The sequence below is a fragment of the Phoca vitulina genome, unplaced genomic scaffold, assembly GCF_004348235.1.
Source record: "Phoca vitulina isolate PV1807 unplaced genomic scaffold, GSC_HSeal_1.0 scaffold55, whole genome shotgun sequence".
Lineage (NCBI taxonomy): Eukaryota > Metazoa > Chordata > Mammalia > Carnivora > Phocidae > Phoca > Phoca vitulina.
In genome coordinates this window covers 10,609,525-10,635,493 of record NW_022589758.1, presented here as the reverse complement: position 1 = coordinate 10,635,493, position 25,969 = coordinate 10,609,525, and the positions used below count along the sequence as shown (strand labels likewise).

At 38.8% G+C, this 25,969-nt stretch overlaps 1 protein-coding gene across 2 annotated transcripts in view; it reads right to left on the bottom strand.

Annotated features, from left to right (window-relative positions):
• Positions 1–25,969, bottom strand: part of POLA1 (DNA polymerase alpha 1, catalytic subunit) — a 289,862-nt gene that overhangs the window by 36,773 nt on the left and 227,120 nt on the right. The window lies entirely within an intron of this gene.

Here is a 25,969-nt window from a genome sequence, read left to right as displayed (position 1 = left end):
GGCTCCCTGCTCGGCGGGAAGCCTGCTTCTCCCTCTCCCACTCCCCCTGCTTGTGTTCCTGCTCTTGCTGTGTCTCTCTCTGTCAAATAAATAAATAAAATCTTAAAAACAAACAAAAAAACCCAAACATGATTATTTCCTCACCAAAAAATTCAACTCCCACACTCAAAAGTTCAAAAGATATCATATTTAAGTAAAAGATTTAATTTTTTAAAAAGCCAATGACATATTTCAAACGTATCAAAAAAAAATCAAAAGGGCGTATTTGTGATACTTAGAAACAAGAGGGCACTTGGAACCAATGTGGAAGGTTCTCCAACACTGATTATTACTATCTAGCAAGAATTTGTATACGAACACAATTTCTGATCTCCATCTCTACTCTAAGTACAGGGCAACATATTTTACAAATGTAGTCACTGTCCCACTCCAGGTGTGCAGAGCCTGCAACAAACACCACGCTGAGAGAGGAATGAGGTTGGTTATCCCCATCACCTTTTCAAGTTGTGGGGCTCTTTAAACTCTCCCTGGTTAATACACAATTTTCAAGGCTTCAGCATTTTCCTCTAAGTCTGTGTGTGTCATTTCCAGAGGGAAAACATGGGATGTTTCCTGGAGTTGGACACTTGATAGAGGGAGCCTTCCAAAAGTGGTGGAAACACACAATTCAGTGTCACTCACCAAACAGTAGCCAGAGTTTTATAAGTCATAAATCAGATGATGCCACTCCCCTTTTTAAAAGCCTCAAAGACCTTCCCACTGTGCTGAGAATACTATTCATACCCCTGACCTGGAATAAAGCTCCTGCCTAACTCTCCAGCTTCATCTATATTACTGCCTCCTTGCTGTACTCCAGCTGCACCTGCCCCTTGCTGTTGCAAGATGCTCCAGCCCCAAGCTCTTTCACCTTGCCCTTGGTCTAGAATATCCTGCCTGCAGAGGTTCCTATGGCTGGTTTTGTCTTGTCATTCAGGTCTCAGCTCAAATGCCACCTCCTTACAAAGAACTTCCTATCCATTATAAACCACCCCCCTTTATATTGTCCCAGTAGGGGCTGTTATTGTCTGAAATTACCTTATCTCTCTCCTGTAGAATATGCCATGAGATGTCCAGTACATGGTAGGCCATCAGTAAATATTTGTTTTGCATCTAGACTTATGTTTATCTTTTTAAGTTTTTGTTTAAATTCCAGTTAACAAAGTGTAATATTAGTTTCAGGTGTACAATATAGTGATCCAACACTTCGATACATCATCCGGTGCTCATCACAAGTGCCCTCCTTAGTGCCCATCATCTGTTTCACCCATCCCCTCACCCATCTCCCCTCTGGTAACCATCAGTTTGTTCTCTGTAGTTAAAAGTCTGTTTCTTGGTTTGCCCCCTACCCCGTCCTCTTTTTCTCTTTGCTCGTTTGTTTCTTAAATTCCACATATGAGTGGAATCATATGGTATTTGTCTTTCTCTGACTTATTTCCCTTAGCATTATACTCTCTAGCTCCATCCATGTCATTGCAAATGGCAAGATTTCATTCTTTTATATGGCTGAGTAATATTCCATTGTGTGTGTGTGTGTGTGTGTGTGTGTGTGTGTATATATATATATATACCACATCTTTTTTTATTTTAAACCACCACATCTTTTTTATCCATTCATCTGTCAGTGGACACTTGCGCTCTTTCCATAATTTGGCTATTGTAGGTATTCTGCTATACACATCAGGGTGCATGTATCCCTCTGAATTAGTGTTTTTATATTCTTTGGGTAAATAGCTAGTAGAGCAATTACTGGATTATAGGTTAGTTCTTTTTTTTTTAACTTTTTGAGGACCCTCCATGCTGTTTTCCAGGGTAGCTGCACCAGTTTGCATTCCCACCAACAGTGCAAGAGGGTTCCCCTTTCTCCACATCCTCGCCAACTCCTACTATTTCTCATATTGATTTTAGCCACTCTGACACTCTGTGTGAGGTTATAGCCCATTGTAGTTTTGATTTGCATTTCCCTGATGGGTCAGTGAATATCTGTTAAGTTATAAACAAACTTATAATGAAATACAGGACAAAAATATATAGTATGAGAGGCACCATAGTGATATAGATGTTTGAGGATTTCTTTTTAAATAGCTCTGAAGTATGCTATAGGGGAAGCGTGGGTGGTGGGTGGGGTTAAAGTCTTTGGAGTCAGCTGGCCCCTGATTTAGATTATCATCCTGGGAAATAATTTAAGCTGACCTTAGTTTCACATCCGTAAAATGGGGAAAATAACAGCTATTTAGCAGATTACTGTGAAGAGTAGCTTTACCACGTGTAAGGGGTTGAAGAGTTCAATAAGGGATTTTAATTTTTTTTATTTACTTGACATTTCCAACTACTACTGACAAATCCGCTTCAAATAAAAATGGCAAATTCTTAACGATAAAAATATGGGTAAGTCTGAATACATGAACAGTCATTATATACCCCTGGAAATTAGGAAAAATTACAAAGACAAATGGACAGAGATATAAATGGTACAATTTCTAGTTTCAAACCAAGTGATGGTTGATACCTCTATTGCTTCTAATAAATGTAATAGGTCCCCTTTCTTTTTTAAGACAAAGACCCCAAGATAGTAAAATGTTAAAAAACTGCAGGGATTTATTAATTTACATTTAGTTGAATAAAAGATGAATATACTAACAGGTGCTTGTTTAGTTAACTGTATTCTCCAGAGGTGCTCTAGCCAAATTGTGTCATAACAAAGACATCACATAGCATGGCCTCTATCAGTACTGAGCTAGCATTTTTACCTTCTGCCTTTTTCATTTGAAAAGTAGGGAACTATGGTGGCTTATTTATTGGGCAATAAATATATTCAATGACACTAACCTTTTAGGATAATGAAAATCTCAAAACAGGTCAAACACTTGAAATGGTTAAGTACTGACTACATCATGGAGGAACTATGCAACTTGCCTTCTTTGTGCTACTAATTCTGAAGCTAAATAGATTTGTGGAATTAGTTGACAAGAGAAGAGCACTAGAAAAAATGTTACAAACTGTTAAATATAAAAGGGTAGTAGGCAAGGAGAAGGCTGTTGGTTGAAAAGTACTAATTGAGGAAAAAAATAAGAGAAAACAGCAAAAGTAGAGAAAGTGGTTTAAATAAGCTGAGACTGGTCCAAACCTATAATATCAGGATGGATCATGTGAAGTTGCTAATTTTGGTAGGAATGGTCAAATGTCAGCAATTTTATATGGTTCAAACCAATACATTTACCAAAGCACTTAGGACTCCTTGTTACTACATAATAAATGATATTCACTAACCCATGCATTTTATATTAAGTGTTAACTCTGAATGGCTTGTATTTGGGAACTTTTCACAGCAGGGTCCAAAATGGTAACCATTAGGTGCCAAGACTCCATTGTGAGCAAGTAACACTTCCATATTTAAAGATTCAAACTCCCAAATTACTTTCAAGGGCAGTTAAGATTTCAGAAGGCATGCTCAGTTTCCAGAGTGAGACTGGTACAGAAATTTTAAGGCAGGAATTTAGAAGTGTTGAAATATTTCAAAGTCCGAATAAAGGCAAGATTCAAGAGAACATCATGAAAAATAAAGACACGAACTTGCTTCATAACAACTAATATTTTAAGATGTTTAAGAATACCATTATGGAGACATAGGAATATATTTTTAAAATAACAAAGTGAGGATATCAAGGCTTATAAATAAATCTGTCACTGCAGTGACAATGGACTGGTGAAGTGGGGTGGGAAAATGTAAAGAGGAAGAATTCAGGTAAACACTCCACTATTTAAAAACAAATGGTGCATTTGGATAGCTAATATGATAATATGAATTACAGCATGTGATATTCTAAAAAGGAGTGCTGCAGAGTTGTCTGTATGCTAGAAGGTGATTGGTTAAGCTTGTTCCTGTACTCTTTATGATAATAAAATATCCTTGTCTGCATTTATGGGGGCAGGAGGATGTTTAAAGAAAGTGAATATGGCGATCAAATTGTTACTGGGCAAGACCTTAAACCTACTCCTAACCAAGAGAAAGTCTTCTGTTAATGAAACATAATCAATATAAGGTAGTGTGGAAGGGGACAGCCAAAGTGAATAGTTTAATTAACCACAGGGCAAAGCAGGAGTTGACATTTGCATCTCAATGCTGTCCCTGATGGAGATGACCAAATGGAGATGAAGCCCACTGTCAAACCTTATTTCACCAGTTCTAAGATGAATCCCCTCCCCCATGTTTTAAGATCTCTGAAACCAGGATGTGTCTTAAATCAATTCCACTTTAGATTTAATGATATATGTTAATCAACAGAAAGGTTAGCTAATGGCCACCTTTCTAAAAGTCACTCTAGTCCAATTGAAACCAGCTAATAAGCATCAGAGAATATTCAGTTTTCTCCATGATTCCGTGACAATCACTAGTATCCTAGGCCATAAGAAAAGATCAGGAAAGGAAACTGTCCTGGTCACCTTTTTGATGTCTAAATACACCCTGAATTATGCTCTTTATCTGGATTAGGAATCTTGAGACTCTGTATATAAGAACCAGTGGGTCCCTCTACTGGGGCCCTAACTTTGTTACCAAAAAAAAAAGCTGTGTACAATCAAAGCCTTTAAGGAGGAAAATCTATGCAGATATAGAAAATATTCTGGGGTGCCTGGGTGGTTCAGTCGTTGGGCGTCTGCCTTTGGCTCAGGTCGTGATCCCAGGGTGCTGGGATCGAGCCCTGCATCAGGCTCCCTGCTCAGCGGGAAGCCTGCTTCTCCCTCTCCAGCTCACCCTGCTTGTGCTCCCTCTCTCGCTGTCTCTCTCTCTGTCGAATAAGTAAATAAAGTCTTAGAAAATATTCAATATCTCTTGAACTCATCACGGAATGGATGCTTGCCACTGGGAAGTAACTGAAGAAAACCTTACAGAAATCTTTTTTTTTTTTTTTTTAAGATTTTAGAGTGAGAGAGTGAGAAAGAGCGGGGAGGAAGAGAGAAACTTTAGCAGATGCTGCAGTAAGTGTGGAGCTGATGTGGGACTCAATCCCACAACCCTGAGATCAGATCCAAGAGTCGGAGGCTCAAATGACTGCCCACCCAGGGGCCCTTTACAGAAATCTTTTTCTTTTTTAAAAAGATTTACTTATTCATTTGAGAGAGAGAGAGAGAGAGAGAGAGAAAGTGAGGATGGGGGGAGGGGCAGAGGGAGAGAATCTCTGGCCAACTCCCTGCTGAGTGTGGACCCCGATGCAGGGCTCAGTCTCACGACTCACGAGATCATGACCTGTGCCAAAACCAAGAGTCCAACGCTTAACCGACTGAGCCACCCAGGTGCCCCTTTTTGATGAATTTTATTAAATAGAGTAAGACTGATGAATACAGAGACTATATGATGAAGAAAAAAAGACCTCTAGGGCCCTGTACTGCCCAATAAAATAGTCACTAATCACATACAATTATTTCAATTTAATCAAAATTAAATAGAATTTAAAAAGTTCAGTTATTCAGTTCCAAGCCACATTCAAGTATTTGGTAGCCACATGTGGCTGGAGGCTACCACATGGGACATCAGATACATAGAACATTTCCGTCACTGCAGACACTTCCAGTGCACAGTGCTACTCTAGAGTAACATTTGAAGCTGACATATACCTCAGTTGCAATACTTAGCAGTTGTGATTTTGGACAAATTAATGAACCTCATGAATACTCAATTTTCTCCTTGGTGAAATGAGTATGTAATTATTATCTTATTCCCCAGGATGCTGTGAGGATTAGAGTGCTACAAAAAGAACTTATTAGTGTACTAGTAAGTTCTATATTTTTAAATAACTTGTACTTTATTAAAGTTACTCTCATCTTTTTTTATTTTAGGATGCTCCATGCCCAGAGTGGAGCCCAACACGGGGCCCGAACCCAGAACCCCAAGATCAAGACCCAAGCTGAAACCAAGAGTCAGAAGCCCGACTGAACCACCCAGGTGCCAAAGGTTATGCTCATCTTTTTGCGTTTTCAATGCTGATTGGATTTTTTTTTACTGTTTAAACTTCAAGTTTACAGCTTTTTGTTGTTGTTGTTTAAAAAAAAAGGAAAAAAAATGCCTCCAGATATTTTTAGCAAACCAGTGCCTATAGTAGCAACATGGTAAGCGCAGAGTGAGGTGGGCTGTGGTAAGGCTGTGGCAAGGCTGTGGCAAACAGAAAGCCAACGTTCTGTCTGAACTGCAAGCTGCTACTCAGCTCCAGCCACTGCTGCCATTCAGGAACGTTGACTCACAGTAGGCAACTACCAATTTTTAAAAGAAAGCCAGAAACTGGGGCGCCTGGGTAGCTCAGTTGGTTGAGCGTCCAGCTCTTGATTTTGGCTCAGGTCGTGAGATCGAGCCCCACATCGGGCTCCACGCTCAGCATGGAATCTGCTTGAAGATTCTCTCTCCTTCTCCCTCTGCCCCTCCCCCCACTCACGCTCTCTCTAAAATAAATAAATAAATTTTTTAAAAAGGCCAGAAATTTGGCTTTTGATACAAAATGTCCAGTTTTTAAATATTAGCAACTAATTAAAAATGTTAAGTATTCTTCAGGCAAATTAAACACATTTAGAGGCCATATGTGGTCCATGGCTCCTCTACGTGATCTCTTCTGGTTTCTAAGATCCCATGGCAGCTATATTTCCTTCTCCTTGGTCCCATGCCTTAGGACACTCTTACAAATAAATGCACACAATTTACTCCTTATTGCACCTCATGGTAAAATGAAAATGAAATTCACAGTATTATTTATTTTATATAGATTACCACTCCCCAGTATCAAAGTTATTTGTAAGGTTACTAAACTGTAACACTTAAAAAAAAAAACAAACAAAAAACCACATCAGGGTGCCTGGGTGGCTCAGTCATTAAGCGTCTGCCTTCAGCTCAGGTCATGATCCCAGGGTCCTGGGATTGAGCCCCACATCAGTCTCCCTGCTCAGCGGGAGCCTGCTTCTCCCTCTGCCCCTCCCCCTGCTCATGCACACTCGCGCGCTCTCTCTCCCCCAAATAAATAAATAAATAAAATCTTAAAAAAAAAAGATAACAAATGAACCAGATTTAGGAGGGCACGTATTGCATGGAGCACTGGGTGTTATATGCAAACAATGAATCATGGAACACTACATTAAAAACTAATGATGTACCGTATGGTGACTAACATAACATAATAAAAAAATTTATTAAAAAAAAAAAAAAACCAACAAAAAACAAATGAACCAGATTTAGAAAATAAGAAGTTTATGTCCTCTTAAACCAAATGCCCAGAAAAGGAGAAAGATACTATTATTCTTACATGATTTTATACCCAGATTTTACTGTAGTTAAAGAAATTATTTTTCTTTTTTTCATTGCTACTCCACTGGAAAATTACTGGATGTCTGGGGGAGAACTATATTATTTTATATAAAAGCCATTGGTCTCTGATGAATGAGTTATTTAAAAAAAATCCTATTTTTTTAGAAAGCTTAAAACCAGAAAGCAAAGCAAATCTATTAATTCTCCCAGACAAGAGCCCATTAAATTTGGAAGTTTCTGTACTGAATATGGAAGCATACACAATTTTTTATTCCAAGCATACTTAACTATATTTTATTTTTATGATATAACCACCTGAAGTAACCAGCAGTTGTAGCCTTTTTATTCAGTCGATAATTGAAATATTGTTTCTAATACAAGTATGTGGTTTATCATGCTTATTTATCACCAACTTGGTATACTTCATAATCGCATTACAACCCCACTGCGTACTGAATACCACTTACAGTTCAAACTACTCAAGATAAGCACTGTTACTTTCAAGAGAAGATTGGCAGTAATTAAAGGTCTTATTTAGTAGTTGTTGGTAACCATGTTTTTAAGGAGGTTTAAAAAACAATAGAAAGCCATATAGATACATTTAATTTGATAACTGTATTTTATTAATGATATCTATTTTGGACATGTATTTTAACTGGGGTTAAAACAAAGATGTGCTAAACTATCACTAATGCAATGAAAGAGAATGACATGGAAGTGTTTTGTAATTCATCAATGAGAACAGAAATATCTGTGCACAACATGGCATAAAATTAAATCATATCAGAACACTAATAATAATGATAAAAAACAACAATAGTACTTTGCACTTAGAGACCTGCTTTCAGAGGAATTTCAGAGTGCTTTTTAAACACATATTATTTTTCCTTTTTTGAACAAATAAGACAACTAAATCAAAGAGTAATAATGCTTTGCCCATGCCACAAAGTGAGTCAGCAGCAAACCAGGAATAGATTTTCTAACTTGTTCAGTCTCCCGCAATTATATCGTGCAATGATTACTCTGTTAGAGTGTGTCTCACAGGTTACACCCAAGACACAGGTACCACAGGGGCTTACTATTTTTCTCCCCGGCCCCAGCCTATTCATAAGAGTCGTGTTTACAAACTGACACTGCCATCACTATGTGTGCCTGCATGCTGCTCAACTGAGGGTCCGGTGGGGAGACAAGGGAAGAGCAGTGTGCAAGCCTCTCAGCAGCCGCTCATCTCCTGGCCTTCAGACGCCTCTCGGGAGATGGCCTCTAGACATTTCGAGATATCAGAAAGACTTGTAAACCAAGCAATCCATTTGGAGTGCCAGGAGAAATTCAAAAGACAGCAAGGTCATTAAAGAGCTAAAACCGTACATCACTAGAAAACCCTGCAGGCAAAATGGCCAACTGCTGTGGCATGTATATACTTTCTGGAGGGCAACGAGTAGGCCTGAACAGGGTAAACTTGTAGATTTTTTAGTTCACTCCACTAATATAGCAGGGCATCAGTTTGATTTATATAACCTAACGGTTTGAACAAATAAATTTCCAGGGTGGAATTTATGCAATGTCCTGGAGGTACATCCTGGAGGTAGAGCCCAACTCTACCAGGAATTATCAGAAAGGAGGTAAATTAAGGTGAGAAATTAAGTCTGTGTTGTGAGGGCATGGGCTAAATGTTGGATGAATGTATGCATATACATGGATGGAAAACATTATCATGCAGTTGGATGGTGTGATGGGTGTGATGGGAAATAAATAGCAGAGAAAAGAGGATGGAGTCAGAAGAGTATTCTATAAATATCATTCTATAAAAAACAAATTATGTTTCTACTATCAAGTATCCTGGAAGACATTAATTTCACAAACCATTTATTAGGCTCCTATCATGTGCAAGTTGCCATCAGACATACAGTAACATAGCAAGCATGGTGCTGTCCTCAAAGTTATAACGTGTGAGGGGCAGTGCTTAAGAGCCACAGGAGTTTGGAGGACAAAGAGCTCACTTCTAGCTGGGAGGTCTTAAAGGATGAACAGAATACCAACAGGGAGAGACTGGGTCGAGGTGGGCGATGCAGGCAGGGGAAACCCAAGCGCCGGGAGTGGTAGCCATGGTGGAGTCAAGGCCCGCTCAGGGACCGGTGAGGGGTCTCATCTGTGAGGACCACAGAGGTGCTGTCTCGATCCTTCTAGGCAAAAGGGAGTGATCTGAAAGCCAACAGCAACTCTTTTCTAGCTCTAAGACCCCCAACACTGGGAAATGGAGCGAGCCAAGTTACTTCTTCTACCTGGATATCCAAGGTAAGTCCAACCTATGACCATGGTGCCCAGAGGTGTCCTTCTAATGCCTCCAGGACTACCATCCTGTCCCAGACCTTTCGGGGACAGGAAGCAATATGAAACTGCAGAAGGCTGATCTACCAGGATCCACCTGGGTAGGCCCAGAGATAAGGAGAAAATGACAGGAGGTAGGAAAGGTCCCAGAAATCCAACTGTGGAGATGCCTAAATACCAGGGTTGGGTTAGCCTCTAACTTAATACCTTCCCTGTAACCCATCCAGTCTTGTCGAGGATTCCCGACCCTCCACGGAAGCCCATTCCTACTTCTTTGATGTAAGTTAATGGGGAAAATAACATGTTCTTCATAGCCAATTTTGTTGAAATGCATTTATTTCATCTTCCATTTGCTCATTACCAGAAAACAGTTTTTTCTTACTTACTTTTCCCTAGCCCATTTTTTTCCTTCACTTTATTCTCAAATGCTGTATTAGCTCATATAGTACCATAAATGATTCCTTTATCTAGGAAATAATTCATGTGTTTGACTTCATTTTCCCTTCTACTGTCTATTTAAATTGTTATCTAGATGCCACCCAATCTCCCTTTCTATATCAAAGTCAAACTTAATGCATATTTGACAAGAAGCAATATTAAAGTTTGAAGAGTTTCACTAACTCCAAGACTGTCAATACTGTGGGTGTGCATCGAAGTCACTGTGGAGCTTTTTTAAAATACACAGCTATCGGGGTCCCACCCCAGACCTACTGAATCAGATATCTGACAGTGGCATCTGGGTACGTGTCATTTTTAGAAGTGTAAACAAAACAAAACAAAACAAAACACAAAAAACCACCCCCAAACCAGAAGAAATCTGCTAAAAGGTACATGATTTGGGAACTCGGTTTGGCTGCCTTCTAGCACACAAACTGTTTTTTACCCTCCCTAGAAAGGAGCCAATAGTTAGTACTGATTGCTTAATATTAATGGAACACATGCCAAAGGGATGTATCTCAAGAAAATGGAAATTATTTGCGGATTATTTGTTTCAATCTCTTCCATTAGCACTAACAATGAGAATTAAATTCATCTTTTCTAGTATACCTCATGTAAGAAGACTAAAAAAGGAGTTACCGAGATCAATTTTAAGTTCTTTGAGACCAAGGACCATACCTTTTCATACTGTAATCGTTCAGTATGAAGAGTGGATCACTTAAAAGATGTCTGGTGTTGTGCTAGATGCTGAGGATACAAGTATGAACAAAGCATGGTCAATGAGAGGCTACAGAGACCCACACAGCAACTGTAATACTAAGTACTCTAACAGTGGTTTGGATAAAGTGTTATTCTTAGAAGTAATAAAACAACTGACGTTTTTTGCATACTTACTGTGTGCCAGGCACTGTTCCAGGCATTTTACATATCACGGTGTTTCAATATTATCCTGTTCAATTTAGAGTCCCACGAGGCCGGTGTTACTCTCATGCAAGCTGTACAGATGTTACTTATTTAACAAGAGATGGAAAGCCAACACTTGAACTGGCTCTTCTGGCTTTTAACTACTACCCTATATTGCCTTCCAGGAGCCCCAGTCAGTGCCTTTGGTGCTCAACAAATGCTGGCAGAAAGAAGGGAGGATGAAAGGCAAGGAGGAAAGAAGGAAACAAGTATTTACAGAGTGCTCATACTGTGTGTGTCTGAAACCCCTTCTTCCTAAGACTCCTGAACATTGTAGGTTAAAACCTATGAGTGTTTGTATGATTTTTTAAGCTTAGGCAAAAGACTAACATTATCTTCCCCGCCGCCCCCCCACCCCACTCAGTAACAGGATCAGAAGTTAGGTTTTCACAGCTAACCCTTAAATTGATCCCTTCACTTTTCTGTTCCTCTAGTTCCTATGAGCTCACATCATTGGGGAATCCAAACTGAAAATGACATTCTCAGGACACTGCTTCCCTTCCAAGACTTCCCACATGCCGCAGCATGTGACAGTGACACACTGCTGCAATGAGAAAGGTATTTCCTTTGAATGAGGTGAAAAAGAGAAGCAAATCTAAAAAAAAAATAAATAAATAAAAATTAAAAATTCCAGGTTGAGAGAAGTAAAAAGTTCCCTAATTCAGGGCTAAAGACTGCTGCCAACAGCTTGTTTTGTTCTCAAAGATCAGCACACAAAAGTTTCACAGAGCTGGAGGGAAAAGATTTGGATGCTAAGTTGGGGGGTGGGTATGGGGGTGTGTGTGATTAACATCATTCCTTTGGGGGCAGTAGAAAAATAACAAAACCTCTATAAAAGAGATGAGCAAGTCGGCTGTGAAAGGAATGACCCCTCACATATAGGGAAAGCAATTTGCATCTACAGATCTCATTGGTATAAACGACCTCCTTCAAAGAGTGAAAACCTCAATGGAAAGCCACTATATAACCATGAAAGGCCTTGCCGGCTATTTGTTGAGCTGTATACAGACTAACAAACAGGAGTGGTTAACCTGGCACACCATGCACTATAGAGATATTTTTTTTTAAGTAGGCTTAGTCAGCTAATCTTGTTGAGATTTCTCTCATACTACTGATTTCTTATTCTCAAAATAAATTAAGAGGCTTCATTCAAAATTCCCTGTGGTCTACCAGCTTGAGTTTGTTGGGTGTCTTTGATTGTCTCTTGTCTTTAGATTCCCTGCCTTGTCTCTTTAGATTTTGCTGTGCCCTTTGGTATTTCCCGTTAGTCCATGTCTGGAATAGCTAATTACATGGTAGCATAATTCCCACCCGTACAACAAGGAAAAGCAGAACCTTGCTAATTCACACCAATGACTGAAAGACTCCTGTGTAAGTTACTGAATTATGCAAATGAGCAATAAGTGAAGAAAGATGATTCAAAATTGTATTTCATTCATTTATTTTGACAAGTGTAGTTTAGTCTTAATTATTTTGAAAATTTCTTTGTAGCATACTAATAAATTTACTGTGGCACATTTGTTAAATGTGATAAAGCCTTCACTAAGAGAGACCAAAGTATGCTCTGCTGAATAATTTCCTGAACACAGGCTCAGGTGCAGACCCTCTCTTTTATCTTGGATTTTACTGACTTATTAGCATCTATAATATTTTTGGTAAGACAATATATAATCCACCAATAAAACAGGAATTATTTCAGCGGCAAACATGTACTTTACGAACAGGTCCTGCATATGTCTAAACATTCACCATGATGATACTAAAAAAAAAAATAATTAATCATGCTTCAAGTAAAACATTTTTACATTCTATGGTCATAGTGTTAATAGGACTTTAGTTGCCTCTTCTAAATAGAACTAGTTCAGTTTGTCATTCATCTCTTTTAATTCCTATTTCTGTTTTGTTTTGTCTTGCCATACTTCTTTCTTTCAAAGTTAAAGACGTCTGTTTTAAGCTAAGTGGATATATCACAGTATGTAACATTTTCATGTCAAAATACTTACATTATTATATTCTGAGTTAAATTATTTAAGATAGGAAAACATTTTGATACACTTCTGACAGATGTATCCTACAGGATGGAGTCAACTTCTTTCAAAGCACCACCACTGGTTATGGTGGGGAGTGAAGAGACAAGAGCCTCTCAGCTTCCAGTGTTGGCTTTAAAGCTTCACATAAACCAGCCTCTTAATAAGCGCTTTTTTGACCAAATCTCCAATTCAGATATGTTTTAAAATCATCATGCAGTTGTCAAATGATGTGCTTTAATTTGTAAAAGCCAGATAAGCAATAAAGCACTTAAAGAATAGCAAGAAAGACAAAACTTAGTCTCAAACTACATGGCTGCATCTGTGCGTTTTACAGTCTCATCCACTCTTTGAGCCTGAGCTCAGGTTCCACCCCCACAGGGAACTTTCCCCGAGCCACTCCCCACTCCCGTGTAGTAGTCATTTGCCTTCAGGCTGAAGTCTCTCTACTAGATTAAGAAAAGGGCAGCTGCAACACGGCAGAAAGAACACTGGGCTCTCACACTCCCCAGCTTTGCTACCTCAGGCGGGTCATTTCATCAATTTGAGGTTGTTTTTCCATCGGAAAAATGTCAACTACCCTTTCTAATGGGAAAAGTAAAAAATAAGGGATGTGAGTGTTCTCCATAACAAGTAAAGCTCTATAACAAGTAGCTGTTTAGAGGGTGAATACATGAATAAGAAAAGGATCACAAGTATTATTATGTCTAAAGCAGGACCCAGGTCTTGCTTACACTGCCCTTTACATATCACACAAGGCAGAGGCGCAGCAACACTCACTGAACGAATCTTGGGGATGGGGTATGAAGAAGAGACAAACAGAGAAAACCAGACTCTAGTTTTATGATCCTATTTGTGAGTTTGGTTTTACAATAATTTCTTAAAACAACCAAAGCACACAAGTGTCTAAAATTAGCCAGCAAACCTATCTTTTTGTGAGCACAGCTGATTAAAGCCTTAAGCTCTAAGGGATGGTGCTAAGGCTAGCAGGGCTCACAGACCAACGGGAAGAAGGTTTCCCAGGGCCTTTACATGGGCAGAATGCAATCAAAGTTAATTCACAACTGAGCTCAGTGGCAGGCTACTAATTCCATCTAGTCACTGTCCTATCGGCCACAAGGTAAGAGAATGCTGATGGATGTGAATAAATTCATAACAACTATAGGAAGAAGTCCTCTAAGAATGAGTCAAATTGATGATGGGTTTTCCCTGTTAGAGGGGTAGCAAACACCTATTATATGGACACGATAGTACAGCCTAAAATTATACATGAGCACTGACTAATCACGTGCGAATCAACACCAGATCTGGGCCTGGGGCTACTGGGTAACTGAAGCCATCACAAGGACACAATTAAAATTCAAAAGTTAGGGTTGCTTCCCTTTGATAATGATGAAAAATTTAAAGAATTACAGAGGGTAATGAAAACATATGCCAGTTTATACAAAAAGAAAGCAAAGCAAAACAAAACAAAACAACCCAGTCAATTTAAACATTAAGTCTGTTTAAAAATTAAATCTGCACTGTAGTCAGAAAGTCAAAGACTAAGCAGAAACACTTAACTTTTAACCATTAAAGACTATTCTGGTATGGCACATGCAACTGGTAAAAACCAAAATCAAAGCAAAAGACTAAGAAGATGCAGGAGAGGTAATTCCTATCTCAATGGAGGGAGCATAAGCACTTCTGAGAAGAAAGGTTACCACAACTGAGTCAAGACAATTAAGAAATGATGGAGACATTAAATTCAGGGCTAGGTCAATGAGCAAAGATACCCAAGAGGAAAAGAGTATGCAATTTGTTTTAAAGATTTTATTTATTTATTTGACAGAGAGAGAGCACAAGCAGGGGGAGCAGCAGGCAGAGGGAGAAGCAGGCTCCCCGCTGAGCAGAGAGCCCGACGTGGGGCTCGATCCCAGGACCCGGGGATCATGACTCAAGCTGAAGGCAGATGCTTAACCAACTGAGCCACCCAAGCGCCCCTGAAATTTATTTTTTTTTTAAAGATTTTATTTATTTATTTATTTGAGAGAGAGAGTGAGCGAGCAGAGGAGGAACAGAGGGAGAGGGACAAGTAGACTCCGTGCTGAGTGCGGAGCCCGAGGTGGGGCTCAATCCCACAACCCTGAGATCAGGACCTGAGCTGAAATCAAGAGTCAGACGCTTAACTGACTGAGCCACCCAGGCACCCCAAGGGTATGCAATTTAAAAATAATCCCAGACTATTAGAGAAAAATACAAGTCAGAACAAATCTACTTAAATCCCAAATATCTCTGAGAGTATGAGACAATTATGGATAACTATATATCCTCTAATTTACTTGAAGCAACTGGGGCTGGTTTTTTTTTTTTTAATCTCTTCACTTTTAAAAAAAAAGTCACATTACAAATTTGAGCTGGTATAAAAAGGACACAAAGTCAGCAACTGATAAAACCACAGAGTGCTTCTTTAGAAATATTTAAGAAAAAAAAAGGAATGTCATCTGCTTCTAAGACTACAGACCTTTTAATGTTGAAGGTTGCATTTTTAAAAGAAGTAACTGATTATACATTGTAAGTAGCTGATCCAATACATTTCCGGTGAAAAGCACTAATTTTGAGGGGAAAATTGAGTATAACTATATCTAACCCCAACTGCTTTAAGTCATGTTATAACAGATTATTATAGATGTTACACAAATACTGATAATTTAATATTCCTGAAACTTATAGTACATTTTATCATGATACTTAAAGGATCTACTTTCTTCTCTGCCATGAGTATTATAAGCCCTTTCTCCTAACTAATCTGCAATTAATTCAACCAACCTCCAATTAGTCTTCTACAACATTACCCTACTTAGACAATAAAGACATCTCTAGACTGGGTTTTAAACCTGGGCTAAAACAGACTTCTATAGACCAAAAATGGTTCTGGGATTTCTCTTTGTAGTGTAATTTAGATGTCATATCTAATTTGCTGTCATGACTATTGTTTCACTGTGCAATTTGTATGTCGCTTTGAATGGTAAAGGCATCATAGGTTTACTGAATTAAACCTTCTGTCTTTATTTAGGGTCTGATGTTACATGTTTGTGGGTATATGTTTATGTCTCAAAAGGTGCTTTTGACATCAAGCAGTGGTAGAAAAAGATTATGCTCTTTCGATATGTTTTCTCCTATCTCGGTAAATATAAACACAAATTGGAAAAAAAACCCTCTTCAAACTAAAGAAACAGTTTTAAATAATAATGACATTATTATTATTTTGCCTTGAAAGACAGATGTCGCTAAATAAGCCATTCACATTAAGGAATTACAGAAGGTCTGGCTGTTTGGTAATCTAAATTCCTTGATTCTCAATTCTATTAATCAATTCTTTCCTAAGAAAAAAACTGCCCTTTTCATTGACAGTTTTTGTGATACCTACCTCAAACATAAGATGTTATTTTTATAACTCCATAATCACAAAGAAATTCAAATGCTCCCTGGCTTTAACTCCTAAGGAACAAAGGCCATCTTACTTATATCACAATACTCAGCTTTGTGTTGGTCTGTAATTGTCCTTCTTGTCCTGGCCTCTGCATTCAAGTTTTAAACTAAAGTCAGGACTAAGATTAAACATGGAAAGCCTTCCAGTAGACCACTGGAATAGCCTTTTAAATAATTTTTAGTGCATGAAATTTCATAAAGTTTTTACTAGATAATTACACTTCCTGATTTTGTAATTAGTGGAAGTACATGCAATTACATAATAATTATGATAGTAATTACGTAATTAAGATGTATAATTATGTAGTAAAAAACATCATGGAAATAAAACCATCTACTGTGTAAGCACAATACATTTTAAAAGTAAATTCGCTAGCTCAACTGTTTAAAAATACTTTTCTTCAAAATAAAGTGATTAGCTCACATTATGGTCTAACTGCCTGAAATTGTTCAATATTTTTTCCTTCATTGGTGATAGAAGTATATTTTTAAAAAGTACACGAGAAAAATCTTACCGGGTTTTCCCTACCCTCAGCACCCAAAAAATGACAATGTTTTGCAAATGAGGACCATCAACCACAGAACTATCACATAGACACTGCAACATCGGTGCCCACCTTTGCACTGCTATACTTATTACTACAAAAGGGACAAGAAGCCTGCCCACTGAAAAGATGTAACAGGAAAGGATTTTATAAAACTAATAATGTATCTGTTATCACAGCATGTCTGTAAGTCCATTCGTACATAAAAGTGCAAAACGTTAAATGTCTATTTACAGAAATGGGCTCAAAGAAAAGGAACGTTATCAGAATCTGCAAGTTTGCTGCTAAAATATATGGCAACTTTCATATAATACTTTAGCTATCCTAAAGAAGATGACAGAAAATGTACAGAGACAAGACACATCCACTTACAGGCAAAGCAACTATGGTGACAATTTCCTGGAAAATGTAGTTTCTCTTCTGTCACATTGCAAAGTCATGTTTAGTTAAAAAACAAAACAAAAACTAAATAGGCAGTACTGAGAGAGAAGAACAAAGCAGTATGAAACTCCATGCTGCCACCGGAAAATTATCAATGTTGTCATTCTTGTACTGAGCATAAAAATCGAACAGAAAAGTCAGCAACACAAGGAAAAGTAAATGCCAAAGTAAATTTCATAGTAGCAAAATATAAGAAATAGAATCTTGTTTTCAAGCCAAAAAAAATTCTAGTTCAATGCTTTGAAGTCTTTGCAAATGTGTTAGACCAATGTCGTAATGAGGCCCAGGATGTGGCGGCTGGGTGCCTGCCACTCCGGGCACATCCAGAACGGCCCTGGGATGCAGGGGGGGAGAACTGCATTCCTGTTCTCTCTTTTACAAGCCACTGATCCCAAGAAGCTGAAAGCCATTTTGAAAATCTTAACTGACTTTTCCTTTACTTTTCTTCTTACTTAGTTAAGAAGAAACAAAGCAGAAGAACTCAGGCTTCCTTGCTTTTTTGCCCCTTCTCCTGGCCCTTGTCAGGCCACTACATTTTTTAAGTTTAATTACAAAACGTATTTCAAACGACCAGGCTGTCATGCCAATTCGACCGTAAACCTGGGTAGGCCTTCTGTAGTTTGCACACTTGTCATTTTAAAGCCTTGCCAAAAGTATGGACCTAACCAACGGGTGAATAAAACGGGAGTAGGCTTTAGTTATTAAGAGCGAAGAGTGTCTCCTATCAGTGCTTCTCCAACTTTAATGTGCCTAGGAATCACCTGGGAATCTTGTTAAAATGCAGATGCTGAAGCAGAAGGTCTGGGGAGGACCCGATATTTTGCATTTCTAACAAGCTCCCAGGTGATGCCTATGCTGCTGGTATACTGATCACATTGTGAATAACAAGGTCTTTGGTTTGACTTGGGAAAAAAATGCACAGAGAAAAAGCGGACTTGTGTTCTTCTGTATGGTATTTTCTCCCTCAACTGCTAAATTATTGGAATAATTATTTCAAGTTCTGTAAAACATTTATTTGTAAAATTTCAGTGTTTATAATTTGTTTCTTGCTAGATAATCAGTACATGCTCAGATTATATAATTTAGAAAGTATATACAAGTATAAAGGAGAATTACCTCCAATCCAACCAGAGATGACAACTGAACAATTTCAGTGTTTTTTACTAATTGTTCCACCTTGCATACAAGCTACAAATTAGTATCATAATGGTTGCTTAGTGTTGGACGTTAACATATTGTTAGTATTTCCCTAAATCATTAAAGATTAAAACTATATAATGTCTAGTAACATCAGCAACAACCCTCCTCAGAAGGTCAGGGTTATATGAACCACTTTTTCTATTATCAAAATTCTTTATGTGTTTCTACAATCACTTCATAATCATAAAAAGAGAGCTAACTATGTTCTCAATTGCCACATTAGTCTCCTATGATGAAAGTTCACTTCAACTAATTAAATGGATAGTTAAAAAAATAAGAAACCACCTCAGGTCATTTTTTTTTATTTGTAAGAAAATGAAACAAGGAAAATGGAGTTTGTAAGTTACCCATTTCAAAATCTATTTTTCTAAAAAAAATTTTTCACAATTATAAAAAATATAATTTAAAGAAGGGTAGATTAGAGCTTAATTGACCTTCTTTCTCCTTTTATATGTATCTGGTAGGAGTGAATTGTTTTGTGTGTGCTTTACCTGTTATTAGTTATTAAAAGCAGAGAAAAGGTTCATTTCTAAAATTTGACAACAATTTTTTCAGGAGGATAACCCATGGGCTTAAAAAAGTGGTACAAGAAGAACTGGACCAGAGAGTCTCTCTGACAGTCTTCTTGCGAGGATTTAACAAAGGAAATTCTAAGACTGTCAACTGGCTTAGAGAGGACTCCAGGGGCTCTTTGCTACTTTTATTTCAGTACTTCCAGCAATAATAAAACTCTCCAGCTTTCACTTCAGCAGTTCAGGAAAATAGGGGAAATTCTCAACACTGAAAAGGGATCTGTCTTGAGACCCTCAGAAATCTCCAAATGCCCAAAGACATTAAAGCATATAATTTCTCTCATAGAACCCTAATTTTCTCACTAAAAAAAAAAAAAATTCACTTTTTTAGATTCCTTCACTTTTCAGTACTAGCTGTTGTCTCTGTTTTGGGTCTTCATTTTCTATAAAGTAATACAATTATTAGTACATTTCATGAGTGTAACTATTTAGCTGAGGGTGAGGAGAGAACAGGATTCTGGGGTAGTGTGGGTGAGGAGCAGTCAGGTTGGCTCACTTACTAGTTAAGTGACTTGACATTCTTTTGATTCAATTCAAATTTGGCATCAGCGAAATGAGAGACACAATGTACTTGTCTTCAGTATAACTTGCAAAGAGCTGAAACGACAGATACTAAATCTGAAAACGTCTAAGGAACTTCAGTTACATTAATTTACAGCACACTTGAGTCAAGCCAAGCAATATAGGAAGATCTAAAATTTTTAATGCACATTGCCCTCCATTCATGGAGAGAATTACCTCCTAGGACTAACTGCTCCAATATCCTTGAAACTGCTTGTGTGGTCTTATTTTCTACTAAAAATTCATTCAGTGAAAATTTAGTGGGCTGGCCCCAAACGGCAAAGTTCAGATAAGCAAGATACAACCCTCTGCCTCAATGAACTCAGTGGAAGAGAAAGTCAAATAAAACAATTCAGGGTAAGTCCTGTGAGAAGGGCACTTAAAGGGTGCACTGGGAATGTAAAGGAAGGAAGCCTGTATTACAGAACTCAATTTCTTCATCAATATAATGGGGGACAATCCACTGCCACCTCACGGGGTTGTTGTGAGGACCGTGAGAAGGGAAGTGAGTGAAATTTCACCTCACTGACAGGAGTGAAGAAGCAGAGCAACCTTGACAGGCACTGCTTGGTGGGCTGTGGTCGCCCACATCCTTTGGCAAGAAACAGGGGTGACCTGAAGAATGGTCCTTCTAGGCCTAAAGAGACTCCATTGAGAAACTGGGCTTCCTGACAAATGCTTTTCATAAGGCTAAGGTTACAGCACCATCTTTTTGCTAACCTTTATACTTTAGCTTCAATTCCTTTCTTCAACAGAGTCCTAAAACCTGGTGTTTCAATTCTGACAGAGAGAAACACAACATGTTGAAAGAGGTTTGTGGAAAAATTCACCAAGAAGACCATCCGTTACTGGCTGCATTGTGTCCCACCTCCCACCAAATAATACTGGGGGCAGGGTGGTGGTGGTTGAAGTCCTAACTCCCGGTACCTCAAAATGTGACTATAGTTGGAGATAGGGTCTTTAAAGAAGTAATTATGTTAAAATGAAGTCACCAGGGCAGTCCCTAAACCAATAGGACTTGTGTCCTTGTAAGAAAAGATTAGGACACATGCCTACAGAGGGAAGACCATGTGAAGACAGGGAGAAGATGGCCGCCTACAAACCATGGAGACGGGCCTCAAAAGAGAGCAACCCTGCCAACACCTTGATCTCAGAATTCTAGCCTCCAGAACTGGCAGGAAATATATTTCTATTATTTACGCCACCCAGTATGTGGTACCTTGTTGTGGCCGGCATTGCAGACTAATATAGCATCCTACTACAAACAGCTGACAGAGAGTAAGAGGAGATAAGCATCTGGGAAGAGAACAGGAACAGAAAAAGTTTTGTTTTGTTTTACGAATATGGTAAAATCAAACACTAAAGTTAAAAGGCAATTTGTGCTCAATAGAATAAAAAGAAAGGCCATAGACTGAGGGCAAATATTTGCAAAAGACACAATCTGATAAAGGACCATTATCCAAAATATACTAAGAACTCTCTTTTTTTTTAAGGGGGAGAGGGGCAGAGGGAGAGAGAGAAACTGAAGCAGGCTCCACGCCCAGCATGGAGTGTACCCAGGGGCACCGAAATATACAAAGAACTCTTATTTTTTTTCTTTTTTTTAAAATTTATTTGTCAGAGAGAGAGCACAAGCAGGGGGAACGGCAGGCAGAGGGAGAAGCAGGCTCCCCACTGAGCAAGGAGCCCAGTGCAGGACTCGATCCCAGGACCCCGGGATCATGACCCAAGCCAAAGGCAACCGCCCAACTGATTGAGCCACCCAGGCGTCCCCACAAAGAACTCTTAAAACACAACAATAAAAAAAAACCCAATTAAAACAAATGAGCCAAAGACACCTCACCGAAGATATACAAATGGCAAATAAACATATGAAAAGATGCTCCCCATCGTATGTCATCAGGGAAATGCAACTTAAAACAACAAGACACGAGGGCTCCTGGGTGGCTCAGTCGGTTAAGTGTCCAACTCTTGATTTCGGCTCAGGTCATGATCTCAGGTTGTGAGACCCCCTGTCAGCCTCCTCACTGGGCATGGCGCCTGCTTGGGATTCTCTCTCTCCCTCTCCCCCCCCCCCACCTCTCTATCTTAGGAAAAAAAAAAAAAAGATTCTCTCCCTCCACCCTACCTCAAAAAACAAAAAACAAACAAAAAAAAAAACCCACAACGAGATCTATTAGGTTAGCCAAAATCTGGGACACTGACAACACTAAATGTTGGTGAGGATGTGGAGTAACAGGAACTCTCATTTACTGTCAGTGGGAATGCAAAATGGTAAGCCACTTTGGAAGTCAGTTTGTCAATTTCTTACAAAAGTAAACATACTCTTACCATATGAGCCATCAATCACACTCCTTGATATTTATTATTTACCCAAAGGAGTTGAAAACTTAAGTTCATATAAAAACCTACATATGAATGTTTATAGCAGCTTTATTCAGAAATGCTGAAACTTGGAAACCAATGCATCCTTCAGTAGGTGAATTGATACTTAAAATGTGGTACATCCTGGGGCGTCTGGGTGGCTCAGTTAGTTGGGCATCCGACTCTTGATTCTGGCTTGGGTCATGGCCTTGGGGTCGTGGGATCAAGCCCCGAATCAGGCTCTGTACTCAGCAGGGAGTGTGCTTGAAGATTCTCCCCCTCTGCCCCTCCCGCACTTGCGTTCTCTCTAATAAATAAATAAATCTTTTAAAAAAATTTAAAAATGTGGTACATCTAAATAACGGAATATTATTCAGCACTAAAAAGACAAGTCATGAAAGTTACATGAAAGTCAAGTCATGAAAAGACACAGAAGGTACTTAAAATGCATCTTACTAAATGGAAGAAGCCTATCTGAAAAGGCTACATACTATAGGATTCCAAATATATAATATTCTGGAAAAGGGAAAACTACAAAGACAGTAAAAAGATCAGTGCTTGCCAGGGGATAGTGGGGAAGAAGGGATAAATAGGGTGAGCACAGAGAAATTTAGGGCAGTGAAAGTACACTATGATACTACAATGGTGGATACATGTCATTATGGATTTGTCCAACAAATGTCCAATACCAAGAGTGAACCCTAAGGTAAACTGTGGACTGTAGATGATAATGCTGTGTCAATGTAGCTTCATCAATTGTAACAAATGTGCCACTCTGGTGGGGGATGTTGACAATGAGGGAAGCTGTGCCTGTATGGGAGCAGGGGAGGGGGTACATAGGAAATCTCTGTACCTTCCATTCAGTTTTGCTGTGAACCTAAAACTGCTCTAAAAAATAGTCTACTAAAAACAAAGGTGGTTCGTGGCTCCCTTTCTTTGCTTCCATAACAACCTGACCAGATTGGTGGTTTATCACACTTTGCTGCTGAATCTGTCTCTGATAGACTGTAAGCTCCTCCAGAGCAGGGAACCTTGGCCATCTTAGTTCCTTTGACATCTGGGATGGCACTCAACACATAAGTGAAAATATGTAATGTACTGTTTTTACCATTGCTGAATAAACAAAATTAAAAAGTTCAGGTGAGAAAACCCAGAGACTCTCTTTGCTTCGCAGACTTAATTTAGATAACTGGGACAAGATTTGAATGGATTCATATCTCCCCCAAACTGTTCACTTATCCCTACTCCAGCCAAGGCCCCATGGGATGAGGCAGTCAAACGGGACCATTATGTGATGCCATTGTGGAAATGGATTTTTACTTCATACATTGCCACTATGTTTCTCTAAAACTGCCTTTGGGTCTATTATGCCATCTGTGTAACATTCTGGAGCAGTTACAATAATAAAGCCAAAGTCCTACAGAAATAAGATTTTTAAAATGTTAGGTAGTTACAGTGAATATGCAGTAAACACTTCACCAAAGTGAATAACAGTCCTTTAGCATTTTAAAGGTAAGGAAAAATACCAAATGGGGTTAATTCACATTATGGACTAATGGTCTGTAAACCTTCGTTTGAAAGCAAAGCACAGGAAAAAGCTTTGACAAGAGCTACTTCTTACCATAAAAATAAACTTCTTTCAAATAATTTGTGATTTTTCCAAATGGCCAAGTTTCAAACAAAAATTAAACCACCATCCAGTTACAACCCTTAAAATATGGGCTTTTTTTAAAAAAAGATTTTATTTATTTGACAGAGAGAGACACAGCGAGAGAGGGAACACAAGCAGGGGGAGTGGGAGAGGGAGAAGCAGGCTTCCTGCTGAGCAGGGAGCCCGATGTGGGGCTCGATCCCAGGACCCTGGGATCATGACCTGAGCCGAAGGCAGACGCTTAACGACTGAGCCACCCAGGCGCCCCAAAATATGGGCTTTACAAAGGGAAATGGTAAAACAATCTTAGTCAAGGAAATGTTGCTAAGTACGGACAGTAAATACCTCACACGCCAAATCCAGGGCACTTGTTGACAGACAATACTTAAGACTCCATTCTCAATAATGTAACTGTGTGTAATGACGGTCACTCTTTCGCAAGACTTCTGATGTAACATCTATTGGTGTTCTGGCTTGGTCCAAACTGAATAAAAATATTTGCCACAGCTTTTCAATTCATTTTTTTTTGAGAGGGGAAGAGGGGCAGAGGGAGCAAGCGAGAGAGAGAATCTTAAGCAGGCTCCCTGCTGAGCGCCGAGCCCAAAGCAGGGCTCAATCTCACCACCCTGAGATCATGACCCCAGCAGAAATCAAGAGTCAGACTTAACCAACTGAGCCCACCCAGGTGCCACACCCCAACTGACTCTTAAGGGGGAACTTATCAAATGTCACTTGTCAGTAAACCTCTGATCTTGGAATACAGATAAGCACGACCCAGAGTTTCAGTTTATATCCCCCTACTAACAAATACCCTAGTACCTCTTAATATTACTGAGTGATCTGAGAACGCCCTGAGCAGGTAAATTTCAACTAATCCACTCATTCCTAAAGTGCAACTCATGAATAGTAAATAAGAAGAAAGCTAAAAGGAAAAATAGTTTCATAGTTAAAATTCTCTAAATAAAATGAAAGGTTCTTGGAACATTTCATGAAGTTCATTCTGTGACACATACATTTAATATCTTTCTCTTAGTTTATTTTCTTTAGCCTTCTGACATGTGGAAGAACCTGTCAATAACTCACACATAGTGCCATTATGACCCTTAACTCCTGGACAGTGTACTTATTAGAAGCAAATGATAAAAAAAAAAAAAACTATCCCAACTCTTAAACTTGTGAAATAGAACCACAGTAAATTGTGTGAGGGTACAGATACTGTCAATACTTCTCCCCTTTTGCCAAGCGAGAAGCTTCTAAGTAGCTATTTTATTCCCTCTTATTTTCTGGTAGAGCAATGTACACTCCTCTAAAAAACCAGAGTCTTTAGTGACTTTCCAGATCACTCCTACATGTCTCCAAGAGTCAAGAGACTTTTTGAAAACCGCTAATCATGAAAGACTGATTTAGCTGCCTCAGATAAGAATTTTGGAGATATCTGGAAGAGAAGTCCATCCCCTTGGAGTCTAAGATATCTAGGGAACAATCTGAAATGGCTAGATTCAGAAAGAAGTAAAGGGGGAGCAACTTTTAATATACTGATACCCAGAAAGAGGTAACAAACAGACAGAAACAATGTATTCATCAGAGAATCCGTACATAATTCTCTCAACTCATAATGCCTTTAAGGAAAGGCCCTTAAGGGTAAAAGAGAAAAAGCTATTAATGATACTGAAAATAAACATGGGCCAGACATGAGCCATGAACAGAAGTTAAGAAAAACTCAGTTATTAATGAAAAGAAGAAATTTTTCTTCACATTACATAAATTTTACTAATTCACTGAAAATATGCTGTAGCCCAAGTTCTTGGTGAACATCCAAAAACAAGAAACTAATATTTGGACCAACTCCTCCATCTGTCGGTAAACTGTTTTATATCCAAGGACAGCAAAACCAATTAAGTCAAGACCTTTAAAAAATAATTTTTAGCCTATCCTGTAGATGGAAAAAAAACTGGTCAATTATGACTAGAACTGAAAACAGTTAAGACCAAATCAAGGGCAGCGTGGAGATTCTTACGGGAGGAAATCCAGCAGTATTTTTAGGTTTCTGTCCTTAAGGTTACCTCCAGCCTTAATACTGACCAACA